Source organism: Pteropus alecto, unplaced genomic scaffold (genome assembly GCF_000325575.1).
Source record: "Pteropus alecto unplaced genomic scaffold, ASM32557v1 scaffold71, whole genome shotgun sequence".
NCBI classification, from domain to species: domain Eukaryota; kingdom Metazoa; phylum Chordata; class Mammalia; order Chiroptera; family Pteropodidae; genus Pteropus; species Pteropus alecto.
The window spans coordinates 2,148,586-2,167,831 of record NW_006433024.1 but is presented as its reverse complement, the minus strand read 5'-3'; the positions used below and the strand labels follow the sequence as shown (position 1 = coordinate 2,167,831).

The 19,246-nt window shown below is 37.5% G+C and overlaps 1 protein-coding gene across 1 annotated transcript in view; it reads right to left on the bottom strand.

The window, feature by feature from the left end:
* NELL1 (neural EGFL like 1) overlaps nt 1-19,246 on the bottom strand; it is a 709,438-nt gene that overhangs the window by 233,294 nt on the left and 456,898 nt on the right. The window lies entirely within an intron of this gene.

Sequence of the window (19,246 nt, the reverse complement as noted above, 5' to 3'; positions counted from 1 at the left end):
TGTTAACATCAACAGCATTACTGCACGTCATGTGGATGACCACTCTGCTTTCATTTGGAAATTGTAACTAGAGCCTCATTCTTATTTCTAGGCCCTGCAGACACATACACGTGCTTTCTTCATTTCTCTTCCTTATTAAAAATGTATCCATTCATAAAATCAAAGAAACACAACTATAAATTCAGTTTACAAATTATAATATTTCAAAATTGCTGTAACTATCAATGACACATCTACAACCACAGTTCATGGAAATTTTCAGCAAATCCAAAGTGGACTACAAATTTTGCACGATTCACTTCCAGCTAACTCTTAATTCTACCTTTTCTCAAAGAAGCAAACACACACTATTAAAATGCAAATGAATGACTGTGCCATCTTTATAATGGTAACTTTGAAATGAGTCTAATTATTTTAAAAAGTAAATCATTCACAAGTGCTTGTAACTTAATGTTTATGAATAAGTGAGTGTCTTTGACATATGTCATGACTGATCGCAACACTGGAATGTGCCATGCCTCTAAAGGTAAGAAGCACTAGGCTACGAAGATACTTATAGAAAAGTATAGAAAAGTAGTGATGAAACTGGGTGTCATTAGTATTTGAACTATTTGAGGAGGATAACTAGAAAAGAAGTGATCTGAGTGGTAGGAGGAGAATGAATAGATAATGTCATAAAGCCAAGAGGAGTAAAACACTCAAGAAATGAATGGTCAGCCTTGTCATGATCTTGTTAGAGGTTAATTAAATTAGAAGTGCAATGATGAGGTCACTGACAATCTCCATGAGGCTGTGTAGATTAGTGATTGAGAATATGGGCACTGGAGCCAACACTGTGCCATGTATGACTTCTGCCACTTTTGCAAGTTTCATGATCTCTTTTGGAACTTATATTCTATTGGGAGTAGATAGCAGAAAATATTAGATGATAGATGATAGATAGATAGATAGATGAGAGAGAGATAATATAGAGACAGGCAAGCAAGCAACACATAAGTGGATCTTTTAAGTATCTACATAAGTATCAGAAAGAAGAAATGCTATGAAACAAATGTAAAATCTGCTTGCCTCCAAGAAGCTTACATTCTAGGCATAGTTAAACTAAATGTTTTGAGGTAGAATACGAACTGGATGCTAAATGGCTCCTGAGTTACCCAGCTGGGATGTGGACGTGCAGATGGCTACAGAAGGGCTTCAGTAAAATCTTAAGGAAGGGTGAGCAGCTGGTAAGTGCAGAGGAGGAGAGAGGATGTCTGAGATGAAGGCAAAATTGAAAGGCCTGTAGGGTACACTAAGCATCTCCATTCAGCTGAAAGGAAGAGTTTATGTAGGAAAATAGTGACAGGCAAAAGGGGAAGGTAAATTGGAGTCTGAAGGTAGAGAGCCATGAATGGCAAAGTAAGGAAATTTATGATACCCTTAAGGCAATAGAGAAACATTTAAAGTTTTATAATAAAAATATAAGGTTTTAAAAGATACTACTTTGAAAAGGAAAACATGCACTTAAAAAAGAAAAAGAGATACAGTACACTTCCAATGCCCAAGACCACTTTATCCTAAAGCTTTGCCTTAATGAAAGCAAAAATTTTAAAGATTCTCCCTCTCTCCCCCTTTCTCCCCCTTTCTCCCTCCCTTCCCCTCCAAGAAAACTCCTGAAATCCACTTCATGTTGTCATACAGAGCTAACTTATTATGAACATTGTTTCATCAATAATTTTCCTTAAAATGTCAATGCACAGAGACTTAGCTTATTCCATTTTCTCTGTTGCACAATTAACACAACTTCTCCCCTGTCAATTAATCACCGTTTAATAACCACAGAAGAGCTGACAGATGCACAGGTCTTACAGAGAGCTGTGGCAAGCCAGACTTAAAGTAATCCAGAAATGTTCTCTTTGTTTTCCAAAAGAGAATACACATTGCACGATACCAAATCCACTGCAGAAGCCCTGGTTCGAGAAAGAGCTACATTTATTTTTACACTAAGAAGAGTTTTCTGGATATCATTTTCATTTAGAACATTATTCCCTGCCCCAGCCCCTGCACAAAGGATAGAGGTAAGGAATTCACATTATTCATGCATTGGGGCGGGGAGGTGCTGTCTGAAACAGTGGAGTTTATAGTCCAGTAACAAACTGATGTTTAAGCAGCAACATCAGCCTTTGTTGAAAAGAAGATAGGTGACGACTCGAGATTACAGGTAAATTGGAAACAGCTTATTCTTTTTTATTTTTCTAACGCAACTTCACAGCCACGTGAGCAATTCTATTACATACTTTTTTATTACTATCTAGGGCCTTGATTATGCCACTCTAAATTCTCTCTCACTATCTGGGAGGACTGTGGTCTTCCAAGAACTATTCACAAATGTGATTATAATATTTTTCTTCAACTGTTCTACATTTTAGAGGCTTTCCTCTTAACCAGGATAAGAGAAGCTCTTTGTGCTAATAATGATTGGATGCATGAGTCAATTAAGTCCTCTTTGTTATGCATATCTAAGTTTTTAGTTCATATCTCTCTCTCCCTCCCTCGTCTCTTCCTCTCTCCCTCTCTCATTCTCTCTCTCTCAACAACTGCTGACACCAACTCAGGCAACCATATACTGTGGGTTTTCTCAAAAGTTCCCAATTTCAATTCACCCAAAATCATAGTCCCTCTAACACACATCTCACACTTGTTAAACCAGCATGATCCAGTTTCTACAATGAGGTTATTATAATAACTACAGAATCTAGAAATCAGAGAGGGCTTCCTGAGGCCAGCTGTTTTCATCAACTGGTTTATCCCTGGTCAATATTACAAAGTAAGTGTAATTGTATAAACCAAAAAAAAAAAAAATGTTCTCAGATGGATTCTCTCTAGCCTCCCCATCCTCTACTGGCAAATGTTCTCCCTTCCTTCGAGATGGAAAATGGCCTCTACTAGGCACCATATCCAAGGATGTGGTAGGTAACACTTCTTCTTAACTCTAACAAGGCAACTATGAGGTAGGTGTTATTCTCATTAACTTATAAATAAGGAAACTAATATGCCAGGAAGATTAATAACTCTTCTTAAGTCAGCAGAAGATTTAAATTTGGATCTCTTCTCCCTAAGCCTGGGCTTTTCCCCCTACATCGTGCTGCTTGTCTTCTGTGCTTTTATATGTCTCCACGTGCTCCTCTCTCCTCTCACTTCTATCCCTGAGTATGAAAGAAAGAGTCCCACACAAAAACCAAATCACCACGGTAGGCTGTCAGGCATTTAAAAGAAAAACTTTAATTATATAAAACTAAAAATATCCACAAATTTCCAAGTAAAGATGATTGGTTAAATGCATGCACTTGTATGTGCTCCTTTTTGAAATCCTATTAAATTATATTTATTTTGGGTTTTTTTTTTTTTTTTTTTTAAGATTGTATACCGACAAGGACAATGAGTATGATAAAGAAGACAACAAAACCAGAAACTGAAAAGCAGATGAAGGAGTGATGACTTCGGATCTGAAAAAGCTTAATTCCAAACACTCAGTGAGAAAAGTTAAGAGACGATGTGTTTTGTACCACAGAACCCAAAAGGCCCAGGAATGAGCAACACCAGATACCTCTGAGAGTGGCAGGTAAAAGTGGGTTGAAGGTCTCTTTAAGAGTAGGCAGACACCCAAATCTTTTGCTTAGTTACATGACTCCCCCTCCACCAACCTAGGGGAAGATGGGACATGTATGCTATACACTGGGGAACACCATGCACAATTGAGTGCAAGTCTGATATTGAATTCTGGGAAAATAAGTTTATATAGTAAACTGGATGCTGAAAATGAGTTTAGATTTCCTAGGAAGGAGTTTAGAACAATATTTTCTAAAGAAACCAACAAACTAAAAATAAAATATTTAAAGTTATTGACAATTAAGCATTTCCCAAGAAAGAATTACCCAGATCACCCTATAATGGATTCCACTGTCAACCATCACATCCTTATTTGTACTGAATTTTTCATTAGTGTTTTATTATCTACTTCTCAAGTGTGAGTGAAGAGCCAGGGTCAAACATTTGAGGGAAGCTTCGAATATAAAAGACTGAAGCCAAAACAAATCAATAGACAGAAATAATGAGGAGGATACAGGGTCTCCATTAAGAAAAGAATACTTCGAATAAACTATTGCTAATGCCCTAAGAATAAAAGGACACTGCATTCATGAAACAAAAACAATATGCCATGAAAAAACATAGAAAGAGAAAAAGTGATCTTGAAGTATGAAAGAAAATAGCAGCTACATAAAGCTCAGTAAAAGGGTTGGAAGATAAAGTAGAAGATATCCCCAAATGGTAGGTGAAAATGGTAAACACATGGGAATAAGTAAAATAAGAAAGCTTGAGAACCAGTAAATCCAGCATCCAAATACTGCCAGAAAGAGAAAAAGGAGACAAAAGAAGTGAGTATGAAAGAGTATGGGACAAGTCACCAAACATATAATGCAAGAACATTTACATACTTAAGAAATTATCAATATCTAAATAGAAAAGGTCCACCAAGTGCCCAGCACAATGGAGGAGAATTATACCCATGTCATCATGAAACTTAAAGCCATGGATTTCAAAATAAAGGATAAAAAGTCAGAAAGGCATGGAAACTGGAAAGCAGTTTCCGTGGTGGACTTCTCAAATTCTATATTGGAACCTAAAGAGCAATGGAACAATGCCTCCAAAATTCTAAGGAAAAATGATTTATGACCCCAAAACACAATGCCTTTTCAAATTATTAATCAAAGATGAAGATAAAATTACTTACTAGACATGTACCTTGTGCTTGCTATGTGCAACATAGTTTTCTAAGTAATTCTTAAATAATCCATTTAATAAAAGTAAGATAGTTTTCAGAAAAGCAAGGTCTCAAAAATTTTGCTCCCACACACCCTATCATCATGTAATTAATGGATAATGTGCTCCATCAAGCCAGAGTAGGAAACCAAGAAAGAGTATGCATGATATACAGAAACAGGGTCTTCCACCCCAGGGAGAGGCAAAGGGGCTCTCCAAAATCATGGTGAACAGAGATTCCCAGGACATGGGCTATGCAGTGAGAATAGAAATCAACCATCCTTTGGAGGAGATTTATTCAAAAACATGACAGGGTTAATGTCTTTGAAAGTATTTATACAACTGGTGAAAGTATGGGGATAAATTATGGTAAATCCATAGTAAACTAAGCAATAAGATGATAAACTAGATTATTAATGGCAGGAAATAAAGAGTTGTTCAAGAAGGGAAGTCAAATATATTCGATAATTCATTTATCAAGCATACACACAGTCATAATAACAAATACAGAATATTGATCTAACAAAAAGATATGTGGAGACGTGTGAGAAAGATAGCCAAATCTCATCTTACGTGGTGGGAAGTCAATAAAAATACGCCAAAACTGGGAATATGAAGAAGTAGCAAAGAAACCTGCTATTTAGAGATATGAACAAAAATATCAAATAATTCTGTGAAAAGTATGAAAGTGGCTGCCTCTAGGAACAAGAAATGGGGAACGTTTTCCAGGGGATTAATCTTTATAAAGCCTTCTAGACCCCATTTACCTTAAAATTATATGTGCGTATAAATCTAACAGAAATACGAATTAACTTTTTTACTTTCAAAATTGATTTTCCCTTTAAAAGCAGCAAAATATAAGGGCTAAAAGTCAGTAGATTGTTTGGGTTCTAATCCTGGCTCCTTCATTTATAACTATTTGACCTTGGGAAAATTGCTTACATCTCTTTTTGCCTCTTTACTCTTGTGTAATAATATCAGGGTAATAATATCTTCCTCAGAGTCTTGTGAGGATTAAATACATGCAATTTGGACAGTTCCTAGCTCAATGTATGCTTATAATCATTATTATTGGTGAAAATGCAATATTTGAGGGTATTTTGTATTAGCCTAAAAAGTTTTTAAAACCTAAGAGTATGTCATTTCATTTTATTTCAACCCCCAATTACGTATTTTGCCCCAAAATTATAATTTAAAAAAAATTCTAAGAACCAATAAACTAGCATTCTAAATAGTAATGATTTCAAGCAAACTTTTGATAACTGAATAGTTATTTACTATGATCACTACAATGTCTATTCAATAAGGTATAGAAGGTTCTTTAATATTATATCTACCTAAAAAATATTTACAGCCCTTAACATTCTAACCTTCCTCCACTTAATAATTTGAGAAAGTGATGTAAAGCAATTTCTTCTAGAAGAAAATGAATTAACTTTCATTTATAAGTCTTCCCTTACCAAAAGAAATTATTTTTAAATATGTCTTCATATTTTATAAGCACTGCCTACATTTTTAACATTTTAAGGACCATGAGTATGAATTAGAATTCATCCATCTAGAATATGCTAAGAAAGAGGCTCCTTGATAACCTTCAAGATGGAATATCATTTTCCCTCATGAAGATCAGGACTCATATCTGCTGCCAATTCATTAGTCTGCTGGGTTACCAGCTAAAAGACAGACAATTCTCCAACAACACTTCTCCTCACTGAACTATAGTTTGGTATGGAATGTCAAAGGATGCAAAGGTGCATACTTAAGTGGTCAATTGAAGATAAATGTTCTACATGGTTTTTATCCCAAACTGTCATAGACTGTGTTAAAAATGAATGATATCAGGATGTGCTAAGCTACTAATGAGCCATGGTTGAATATCCAAGGTGCCAACCACATCATCCTGCATCCTGGGTTCCTCCACCGATACAAAGGAACACATAATGAAGACATTGTCATTGTCATGACTGTCCATGAGGACAGTAATCTTTCTGTTTCCTAAGGCAGCCTGCAATACTTGTCAAATCCAAGTACCAACAGAAGAAAAGAAACCTATCACTTGTCTAGTACCTCGTTAACATGTCCCCAATGAACCGATATGAAATGAATACAATAACAATGTAGTCCACCAGAAAAAATCTGGGAGACACTGTCTGTGGTACTCATCAAGGTCTGAGCATTAGAAATAATACTATGTGATAAAACTAAGTAACTATTTTCAAGTAAATATATAATGTGCTTGGTTTGCAAAAATTAAATTCAAAGTTGATAGTATGTTTTCTGCATACCTGTGGTCTACTTGGCTACTGCTTGATAATAATATTGGAAGGTTATAATGTCAACTCTGAATCTACATATAAAGTGTCTGGATACAAGTGGAGTATCAGTTTGTGTATCTGAAAATTAAGAGCATTTTACTTTTTATTCATTCCATCTGGAGAAATGCTACTTCCTCAATTGTAACATCCAACTAAACCATGGCAGTTAGTATAGTGTATCAAGAAAAAGCAGTTCAGCTCACAGTGTAGTAACATTTGTACTTTTAATGTTCTGTGGGGTGGGGTGGATAAGGAGGGAGGAAGGGAGAAAGAAACAATAGAAGAAATATTGTAGACTATTGGTGATTCCTTCTGGCATTCCCCTTCACTTCAGTAGTGTATGACATAACATGAGTATGAGACTGAAGATGAGAATCTGTTATTGCCTAAATCAGTCTCCATTATTCCCTCATGCCTCTAATAGCATCGGTATTTTACTGAATGGAGTTTTAATGTTTAAAGACAGTATTTAGTTTTGGTTGCCTTCAATGTGGATCCAAAACACAGCAATGCATTAGTCTGGTGCTTGACTAAAGAAACCTGTATCTTTTCCAACTCTGCAGGAAAAACTGGTTGTGTGAGACTCACTGAGTTCAACAGCTATTCTTGCCATCTTGTCCATCTCAATAAATAGCCTTGGAATCATCACTCTTGACACCTTACTATCTCCTGCACTCACATCCAATCCATCAACAAATCCTTTTGGTTCTAAATTCAAATTAGTGCTCAAATCTATCCACTTTCAAGTCCTCCAGTCCTCTCATGTGAATTATAGCAAGATCCTCCTACCTGGTCTTCCTGCTTCTACTTCTGTCTCCTTTCGGTCTAAAATCTTCACAGCAACTAGAGTAATACTTTTAAAAAGACAAATCTAATCATGTTACTACCCTTCTCAGAAAATCTCTAATGACTTCTCTTTACACATAGAATAAAATCTGAAGCACATACCTGACCAAGACTTGCAAGTCCCTGGCGATATGGCCCTAGGTCCTCTGAGACTATCTGCTACCACTGTGCTTGACCACTTGCTCCTGCCACCCAGGTCTACTTGCAGTTCCTGCATCTCCAGCCTTGGGGATTTCATACTAGCTGTTCCCTCTGCCTGGAAGTCTTCTCAGATACCTACAGGGCTTTCCTCCTCACTAGTTCAAGTCTCTCTCAGATATCACCCTATCAGAAAGGCTGTTTACATCAATGAACAGCCTCCTTACATCTTCCATGCCATAGTTTCTTACCCTCCTTTATTTTTCTTTTTGGTACATATCACTAATTGAAAACATATTTATATACTTATCTGCTTATTTCTGTTATCTAATTCCCCAGCTTCAGGGACCTAATCTATGTGGTTTTCTGTTATACTCACTGTATTTAGAACAAATCTTGGCGCTCAATAAGTATCTGTTGACTAAATGAACTGCGAAACTATGCTGAGCTGTGCATTATAGGAGATTTAAAGGATCTGTGGTAATTCTAATTGTACATAAATTGCATCTCAGAATTTATTATCCACATATGATTCCACTCTAAGCGTATGATAAGGACAACTCTATTAAATTCAACTTAAATAAAACTCTGCTAATCAGCGTGATATAGGCTAGGTTTCCAAGAGCGAGGCAAGCTCAATCCTAGGAGAGAAATCATTTCTGAGAAGACCAGTGGTCTAGAGAAACTCCTCCCCAGTATTTCCTACCTTCTTTCCTCTGGAAAACACCAGTGTGACCATGCCACTCTTCTGCTCCACAGCGACTAAAGTCCAAACTCCTTAATAGAGCATTCAAGTCCTCCTGGATACTAGCCCTGCCCATTCATTGGTCCCTTCCTGGAACTCTTTCCACTTTCTGTTTTTCACTAGTGACCCAGCATCATCACATTATACTCTGTTCCCCAAAAAGAGTGTAAGCAATTGTACCTCCATGATTTTGTTCATGCTTTTCCTCTGTCCGAAAGGTCTAACCCTCATATCCACTCGGTAAACTCTCATCCCTTGAAATTCAGATACAATGTGACCACCTCGGTAAAGCCTTCCCTGACCCATTACAGCAAGTCACTCCCACTGTGCTTGTAGTGACACCGCCTTTAAAGAACAATAGAATTGCAATTATCAAAAGTTTATGCATCACACATTATAACATCCTCATGGGCAGGGATGGCTTCTTATGCATCTTAAATCTCCAAATTCTAGTGCAATATTTGGTGTATCATAGATGCTCAATAAACGTTTAAGGGTGTTAAATCAATCATTTTCCCTGCTTCAACAGGTACAATATAAGAAGTTCTTTCTCTAAAACCAGATTTCTTTTAGATTTGAATTGCTCTTATCTTAGAGATATTCTTTCTCACTCACCTGACTGCTGGCCTACATTTGATCCTGTGACTCTACTCCTGAGTTCTCTGTTTCCTAAACTTAGATCAAGATCTTCTTCTCTGAATGCTCTTATTAGTAATAATTATGGCTACCATTTCCTGAGCTGCTTACTCTGACCATGCCTCATAAACTTTCTCATTTATTATCTACACAGCCTGTGAGATGATAAAATGGATTCACAGTGTGAGTGTGCTGGTTAATCTATATGTCAACTTGACTAGGCCATGGGGTGCCCAGATAGTTAGTCAAACATTATTCTGGTGTTTCTGTGTGAGTGTGATTTGGGTGAGATTGACACATCAGGAGACTGAGTAAAGCAGATTGCTGTCCATAATGTGGGTGGGCCTCACCCAATCAGGTGAAGGCCTGAATAGAACAAAAGCTGACCCTCCCCTGTGTAAAACAGAATCCTTCCTGGCAGCCTTCATACTGGAACATTAACTCTTCCTGACTGACGGCTTTCCAACTGGAACATTAGGGTTTTGTTTTGTTTTTTTCTGGTTCTACAACAGCTTCCAGTCTTTGGATTCAAACTGGAACACTGGTTCTGCAGATTTTGGACATGGTAGGCTACATAAACACATGAACCAATTCCTAGTAATAATTCTCTTTTTAAATACATATGTGGGTGCATGTACATATACACATATGTATATGTATGCATCTATATCTACATGTATGCATGCTGTTTCTCTGGAGGACTCTAATACCGCGAATAAGGAACTTTACCAAGACCTTATCACCAATAAGTTACACAAAAAGAAATTCAGCAAAGCTCTGTTTCCAAAGTCCATGCTTTAACAATTACCACTCATGGGATATAATAAAAGAACAGCTCTCATTTTGGCCCTAACCGAAGAAAGATTTTCCCTTGCCCATGGATGAAATCTTGGTCTTGGTCAACTTGCATAACTTTTTTTTCCCACTCTTAAATAACGGAAAGACCTGTGAGCAATTATGCAGCTCCAGATATTAATCCAAACTCCAAACTTGCTTCAGCATGTAATCGCTGCTGGAGTCTGCTGGGTTGGGCACTCACAGTGGGAGGTAGGGACATGGTTCCTTCTGTTTCCCCACCTCTGTGTCTCCCCCTTCCCAGGTGGCTATTTTTTTTTTCTCCTTCCATTCTTAACTCTTCCATTCTGCTACTGGCTGTTGTTTTGACATACCAGGTAAGTCCCTCTAAATTTGCACCCATACCCTAGAGCTAGAGCCTTTATGAAAGGGAGTCACAGATGAGAGAAGTCAAATACCCACTGTGATGGCTCCAGGCTCCATAGTCTAAAAAAGAGAATACTTTTAGGTCACTGGCAGTTTGAAAGCATGAATACACCAGTCTGTGGGAAGTGAGGCTGTGACCTGCTACACATTTTAAGGCCGACCAAGCAGTCAAAGCAAGGAGATGGCTTCAAGCTATTTGTGACCAGAGGCTAAAGTGAAGATTGCCAAAAAGCCAATGTTAGTCGATCCAACAGCAGATCTGTCTTCCAGATCTTGTCTCCACTAAGAGCAACCCAGTGGGATTTGTTTTCTACCTAGCTTCAGACTCAGATTAGAACCTCTTCACTTCTGACTGTTGACTTCATAGTACAGAAAAATTCGACTCCATGTATTTATGTGTTCAAGTCCCACCAATCTGTGTATCTACCTTTAGTTTTCAGCAAGAGCTAAATTATTTAATTATATAGAGATTGTTTAGTAGGAGTAAAAAATATGTATCATATGGATAAGAAGTGAAGGCATCTTAAAAAATAAATGCCATAAACATGAATGGGTAGTCCTGGACTTCCATTCATTGAGTGGAAGTCCAGACATTGTGCTAGGCAACAAAGATAAGGAAGATATTAGTATTACCATTAATGAAATCACAGCCTGTTAGGGGAGACAGCTACATACAGAGAAGATGTGATAAATATGCTAAGTGTTGGTATGCAGGTAAGAACTGCTTGCAATGGGAGCAGAGAAGAAGATGTATGTTTTAATGCTAAGGGAACTAGGAAAGTCCTCAGGGAAAAGTAAAGCTTGAGCTGATTCTTTAAAGATGAGAAAAATTTTCCTCAACAGTTAAAACCTAGAGAAAATTCCAAGCAGAAATACCAGCAAGTACAAAAGCATGAAAGTAAAGAAAGCCCAGGTGATCCCTATTAGAATGGAGGCGAGAAGGGTCAATAATGAAACTGGAAAGATAGGCAGAAGCAAATAAGACTTTTTAGAAGGAATTGAATGTTTTAAATTGTATTTTGCTAGTATTTTTTGTGAACAAACATAAAAATAGAAAGAATATAATGTGCAATCAGGAAACACGATAATCAGGTAGCTGCGGGAAATAGGAATGGAGAGGAGACACAGATTGATTACCATACAAATGTATGAAAAGCAACTTCCTTAACAACACATCTTCATTTCCAGTTTCCCAGCTATACTGAAGTTGTTTTTTTCCCTCATACCCTGCTCCAGAGGTGTGCCTGGATGTAACCTTGTTAAATTGCATTCCAATTCCCCTTCTAAATCTAGTTCATAAAGACTATTTTGCTACAAAACTTTGAGTGTAGTCGTTAGCTCTGTAGTGGATGATCAAAGCAAAAAAGCCTATTTGCCTTATAATATATCCTAAGGGTTTCATAAGAAGAGCTTCTCTGTTTTTCAAGCACTGAAAGAACATGACAGTTACCTTCTTGGGAAACAGAAAGTCTGAAGTGCATAGATGATCAACAAACTTAAGAAAGCAAAGATTTCAGATTTAGAAGCTCAGCTTCTGTGGACAGGCAAGATAAATGTAAACCCCTGCTAACCATAGTGGAGAAACGTGCTGGCACCCAAAACCATTCTTCCAAGACCCATCCAGCCACTGCTAAGGATATTCTCACTAGACTTTGGCAGAGGCCTCCAGACAGTCAGTCCATCAGGCTTACTCTCTGGATTTTTAATTCGTAGACTTCTTTCCTCAATAAATGAGTTTACACCCGTCCAGTGCGTCTGTCATTTCAGATCATGACTGTTCCCTCTATTCCCTTCCATGTCAGAGAAAAGTGAAGGAATGTGCTCCTGGAAAGCAATTCAATGAGGATTTGAAGGCTGCAGGGCTTGTTCAGCTGCTCTCAGATATCCTGAGCTGCAAGCAATCACACTGTATCCCTCTCAGTGGCCACCTCAGCACAGCTGGGCTCTTTCAGAAATGGCTGTGAAATGTACTGTGGAAAGAAGAGATGGTGAAATGCCACTTAATGGCAAAGAAGAAGCTCGCTAACCAGAGAGCATAGTTCAGTGTGTTGGTATTTTCATCAATGATCACCAGTGTGTCTGCCGCCTTTATAACAGCAAAGTTAGCAACAAAGACAAGTATGGTCAGAGATTGTTGAAAATGGCTGGTAGGCAAAGATGAATTTCCAGGCAGCTCAACAGCTTCCGTGGGCATGTGTGTGCTCTCCTGCTGACTAATTTTAAAGCTCCCTTTTCAATCTCTTGCTTCCCTCCATGCAAAGTCCTTTTTCTTTAAACTGAGCAAACATAACTTTAATATTAACCTTACTCAAGACATTTAATTTATGCATTTGTTTGCCGGGCAGTGATTTTTTTAAAGCCATCTATTCATTCTGATGGTGCAATTTCCATAATGTAATTTCTTGGGTAGCAAGGAAATGGCTTTTTTTCCATCATTATATTTTCTTCAGGTACCATTATGAGTGTTTCACTTAGTCTTGCAATTAGTCGTATATTTAACATATGCTGACTTCACAGAGACACATTTATTATTTTCATTGCCTAATGCTATAAAAAGAAATTCTAGGCATAGATCAGCGGCCTACAATTCTTAGGCAATTCTGGTATTTGGTAGATAGGGAGCCGTTCCATACGCTTGCTTTGCTCTGTCTTGCAAGTGGTCCACACTGCTCATTTTACATGGAATTTTTTTCTTTTTCCAGATACCACTCGGCTATGCAAACCTCTGATCTTGTTTAATTCACTGTCTATTCAATCTTATTTGTCAGTTCAGCGGTAACTTGTTCAAACCTTCCCAGACCTTGCTCCCACACTAAGACTGAGGTTTTGTTTTGACCATCATATCCCTGACTTTAAACATCTGACATATTCTTGGTTGACCAACAAGTATAGGAGGAATTACAAGATGATCAGATGTTCTACCCTAGTTTGTCTAGTATGGTACTGTTTTATGCCTGTTGTACTAATGAAATCATTAATAGCCTTCTTTTATTCTTAAGAGTGTCATAAGTTGGATGTTATGGTACATGGTTGCTTTACGATCAATACATTGGAAGGAGTATATCCTATACCCTAAGAATTTGCACTGGAGTCTGAGCTCTGGTATGTCTTTTTTGTGTGGCCTTAAACAAGTTATTTCTCCCCTTTAAACTCAGTTTCATCATCTATAAAGCAAGTCTGAAGATAATATCTCCCTCAAGGTTATCTGAGAAATAACAGAGTGAACATTATTTTGATAACAGGCAAATGACTACATAAATCATAGTTACCACACTATCACTATAGTTGTAGTATATATTGTAGTACATAGAAATTACCATGAAACAAAAAGAAAAGTCCAAGAAGATATCATGGAATAAAGAAAAGTTTTCCTAGAATTAGAAACCTGGGTTTTCAGCCTCATTCTGTCATTAAGAGGTTATAGACATGTCTCTTCCCAAGGCATCCAGATCTATAAATAGGAGAATGATCTCTAAGGGCACGTCTAGCTCTAAAATGCCTTGGTTGTCCAACAATGAGATATCTCATATGATTTCTAGATTAACCTTTATCCACAGAGACATTTTATTTACTTAAAATGATGTAATTTTTTGCAAGTTTACTCAAGTGTTAAGTACTTATAGTACAGACTAGCATACTTCACCTGTTGTCAGTTGTACACTTTAAGCTTAGGAATAACTCAGTAAAATTATTGATTAAACGAAGGTGTGGAGAGGCTGTAGAATGCAAAACCACGTTTGAGCAAGAGTTGCCTTTGAAGAGATTAAAATCTAATAGTCAAGCCTATTGTTATCATTCTTCCTACGCTAACTTATCTGAAATGTTTCCCTTCTTTTGCTATCTCCACTAAAAGACTGAATACATGTAGAAAGCAAAACCTCCTACTGTACATGTTTGTTCAAGGCATGAGAATTGGGTTCTTTTTGAGCTCCATTTCTGATTAATCCCAATTGTCAACTTATTACAGAATGAGTTGACTGCACCTGACTCCTTCAATCTGCTACCCTTAAAAATATAATATGCCATAAAGTTTTCATTTGGAAGCAGCTTTCTTCAGTCGCATCTTATTTTAAGAAATTTGGCACATGGTTACAGGACGTGTCAGGGACAACCTGGTCAGAAACCTCTTAGATGGGCCCCTGGATCCCAAATCTAGCTCCACATTTTTTTTCCACAGATCAACCCAGACCTAAGCAGAAGGCCTACATGTCCCCCAGACTAGTATTACAGTAATAAAACTGATCAGATTCCAGAAGTCTTACTCAGTGTTTCTTTCTTGGTCCCTGTTCCCAAGGATCTAGTTATCAACCTCTCTTACAAAAGAGAATAGACTTTTAAGTCAGAAAGACCTGGGTTAAAATCCTAGTTCTGCCATTTGCTAACAGTGTGATGATAGGTGGTTACCTAAGCCTCTGTTGTCTCATTTGTAAAAAGAATATGCATGCCTTTGGGGAATTTAATAATGCTTAAATGAACAGTGTGTATAAACGTCTGACACAGACTTACACTTAAATATGTCATACATGTTTATTAATTTCTGTGTCGATGTGCATTCAATAAACACAGCTTTGTTCACAAATCCTAGTCTGGTCCTTGCTCCTTTGATAGAATGGAGCTTTATCCTTGAACTTCATCCTAGTATCTGGAACCTAGCTACCCACAGATAGACCATCTTAATATATAAAATCTGCATAGTTCACTATTTCCCACTTCAAAGTCTTCTTCAGTATGATCCATTCCATCACCTTGAGGCTCCCTGCCTTAGTCAGTTCGTGGTGCTATACAAAATACAATAGAAAGGGTGGTTTATAAACAACAAAAGTGTAATTCTCATAGTTCTCAAGGCTGGGAAGTACTAGATCAAGGCACCAAGAACAACTGTATTCTTCCTGGTTCATAGCCACCATCTCCTCACTGTGTCCTCACAGGTAGAAGGAGCTATGGATCTCTCTGGGGCCTCCTTTATAAGGCACTAACCCCATTCATGAAGTTTCTACCCTCATAACTTAATCACCCATCTCAAGGCCCCTCTTCTTCGTACCATCACCTTTGAGGTTCAGAATTTCAACATATGATTTCAAGGGGGCCATACAATTCAGACCGTAGCACTCCCTCATGCCATTGCCAAAAGTTTGCATAGACTGTGATCATTCATTGTTGATTCTCTTGCATCCTGGGTTTGCCCACAAGAATAAACATCTCCTGGTGGTATCTGTAGTCTCTTCAACTTCCCTGACCCCTGATCATTTGCCCTCAAACATCTCAACCTGGAGGATCTAGTGCTGACCTTTCCCATCAAAGTGGTCAGCTACTGGTCCTGCTAGGCACTGACGGTTACGGACATTGAAATGTCTCTAATTCTATGTACTAAAGACCTGGCTAAGGAAGAATAGGCTGGTTAATGGATGAATTATGTATTTATATGTTTTCTTTCTATGCTATCAAAGAACAACTAGGAACTGGCTCTAAACATCCTCAATTGTGTATGTGCATGATGCTCCATATAAGTATACTCCGAGGATTTTAGGAGAATCTTGTTTTATACTTGAGGAATAAATAATCTCAACTCTTCCTTTTAGTTCAGAAATTCTATGAATAATCTCTGAGTACTAAACCCAGACCTTAACACTTTCCATCATATACTGTCAGAAAAGTATCTTAAATAATGTAGGTATGATTTTTTTTTTTTTAAAAAGTATGCTTAGCAGTAATTAAACAGACCTAAGTAATGAGCTTCTTGTTGATGCTTTCATGCTGCTCCAGATATACAGACATGTCTCATTTGAACTAGACTGCAGAGTCCTCATTTAAGGATGGAGGACTGAGGACCAAAAAAAAAAAAAGGCAGTAAGAATGCCCCAAGATATAGTAGTGTTTAGTGACTGAGTTCAGACCAAAATCACCCCATATGGTTTACAAATCCAGGCGCTTCCCAATCAGAGTGCCAGGAATAGGGTAAGGTGTATGCCCCAAGATACAGTGGTGTTCAGTGACTGAGCTTGGATCAAAATCATCCCATATGGTTTACAATTCCAGGCGCTCCCCACCAGGAATAGGGTAAGGTATACTGAGCTACTGTTCCCCTCAGCCCAGCCAGGTGACCTTAGGCAGTCAGCAGCCTCATCAATTTATTCCATATGCCTATCAAATACTATCATTTCTATGCATATCATGATGTAAAAGATAAAAGAGATTGGGAGTTACTGTTTTTACTCTTTGCTCCAAATATTTATAATCTGCAATATCCAGGGATAGAGTGTTTTGCTCAAGATAATACAATTTATGGAATGATCTGAATTAGAGTCATTGGTTTAACCTTACCTAAAGAGTAACTCTTTGAGTTTATTTGTATTCTACTTCCTATCAGCCAGAGACAAAATATGAAAACTTTCCCCTACCAATCTGAGTGATTAGGCTATAGGCCTTCAAATCCAGCTGGCTGCTGATAAGGAAATCAAACGACACCATTCTAAAGAAGAGGAGAATGATATTTTAATTCTAATAGCCAGGAGCAAGGAAGCACCCTACAGGTTTTGAGGATAATATGAATGATAGAAAGTAGTGGCTGTCTTATTGAACTAAAAGACTCCTGAATACAGCGGGGAGTAGAAAAGCATCTACAAAGTGCATATTGTATGCATTCATACGATATGTAATTTTTAGTAAATAAAACCCTTATTCAAGAATATTGAGATTGATAATAATTTGGCCATACCTGAGGGAAAAAAATGTACAAGCCTGTAGTCAAATCCATTAATTAATCTTCCACCTAAAACACTGCCTTCCCTTTGGCTTAATAAGAACCCTGACCATCCTGATTCATATAATCCTTATTCCAAATAGATCTTATTCACATAGAAATACAAAGATGTTCCCATTGGAATGTAAAAGATTCTTACTGCTTTTCTTCACAAAGAAGCTGTGTTATGATGCCAGCAGTTAGTACTTTTTTAGCAGTTAAAAAATAATAACAACAGGAAACTAAGTAGGATTAAGCAAAACTAGGGGTAGTCCTATTTCAGCTGGGGCTTGAAGAAGCAGCTCTAACAGTATTAGCAAGATCTGGTTTAACTTCCTCTCTCCACTCAGCTCCATGTTGGCTTCATTCTCAATAGCTATGGTCCCAAAATGGTCACAAGTGCTCCTCGTCATATCCTTTCACATTTCCTTCTATGGTAAAAAAAAAATGAGACCCTTTAAAATAACCAGGAAAAAAAAAAACTAATTGGATCTGCTTAGGTGACATGTCAGACTTTGAACTAATCCTTGTGGCCAGGAAAATGTGCTGCTCTAATTGTCTTAGAGGAGAGCTAAAAGTTCCAACCCTGGGGCCACATAAACTGAATGTGAGGAGGGGTGGTTCCCAGAAGGAAATCTAGAATGACTACCAACAGGGTAAAAGAATGCTGGGAAGCAAAAACAACAGATGTCATTCTCTACTTTAGCTGTCTTCATTTTTCCCTCCTCAATTGCCTATAATCCAATTTCTGCAGCTGTCATTTCCGACTCCACCTTGGGAACCACCACTTTAATACTGAGATTAATCTAACCAGGCTTCATATGCCTCTGATTTCTGGCTCTCATCCAAAATACAATCCTTCCCTGTTTCCATCTCAGTTCAAACTCAATGTCACATGGGCTACTTCCTTTCTCCCTCCTGTTGCTTCTTTTTGTCCCAAAGATTTGGGCTATGACTTCTAAAACTTCAGCTGATAGGAAACAAATTCCCTAATTCCTTATCTTCAGAGAATGCTTCCTCCAACACACAGCAATAATTCGGTTCTTGCTCATGCCCAAAAAATCTGCTTCCCTCTCAAGAGAATCATTATTCCCATGTGACCTATGTTCCACAGAAAGTCTTGGCATTCTTCAAGCTTGTATCCATATGACAACTTGGTATCTATGCACGTTACAACTCAAGTATTTCTCCTTATCTAACCTTATCCCCGCCCTAAACTACATAGCTAATAGCCTCAATTTTCCTTTCCAAGCCTCTGTTTCCATATTACGTATACATAATAGGGACAATAATTTTGCCTTCTTCAGAGAGAACTGGTATGACTTAAATGAGATATTTATTGTAAAGCTCTTAGCATAGTGCCTAGTTCACAGTTTTCAATAAAGGCTAGCTATTATTTTTGTCTAGGGGTAGGCTTGTGGGTAAATGGTCACACTTTTCTTTACAGTATTATATTTATATTACTTCAACATTCTTTAAGTAAAAAAAAAATAACAGTTTATATTAAATGGAATAGCTTGGACCTGGTGGAACAAACCATTTCAGTCACTAGGCTGGTGGCCAAAGCCACATCTAAATAGGTACCAAATGTAGAATACTTGTGCTTTGAACAGGATCTTTTATTTATTGACTTTCTTAATTTTCTCATTAAAGTGTAAAAGTCTTCCTACATAATGTAGGTACCTAAAAGTGAATTTTAAGGTAAAGTAAATTTGTATTTACTATATTCCTGCTATGTGCCAAACAGTAGACATAAGTTATTTCACTTAATATTCACAACTATTTTATGGTTTATTTTTCTCTATA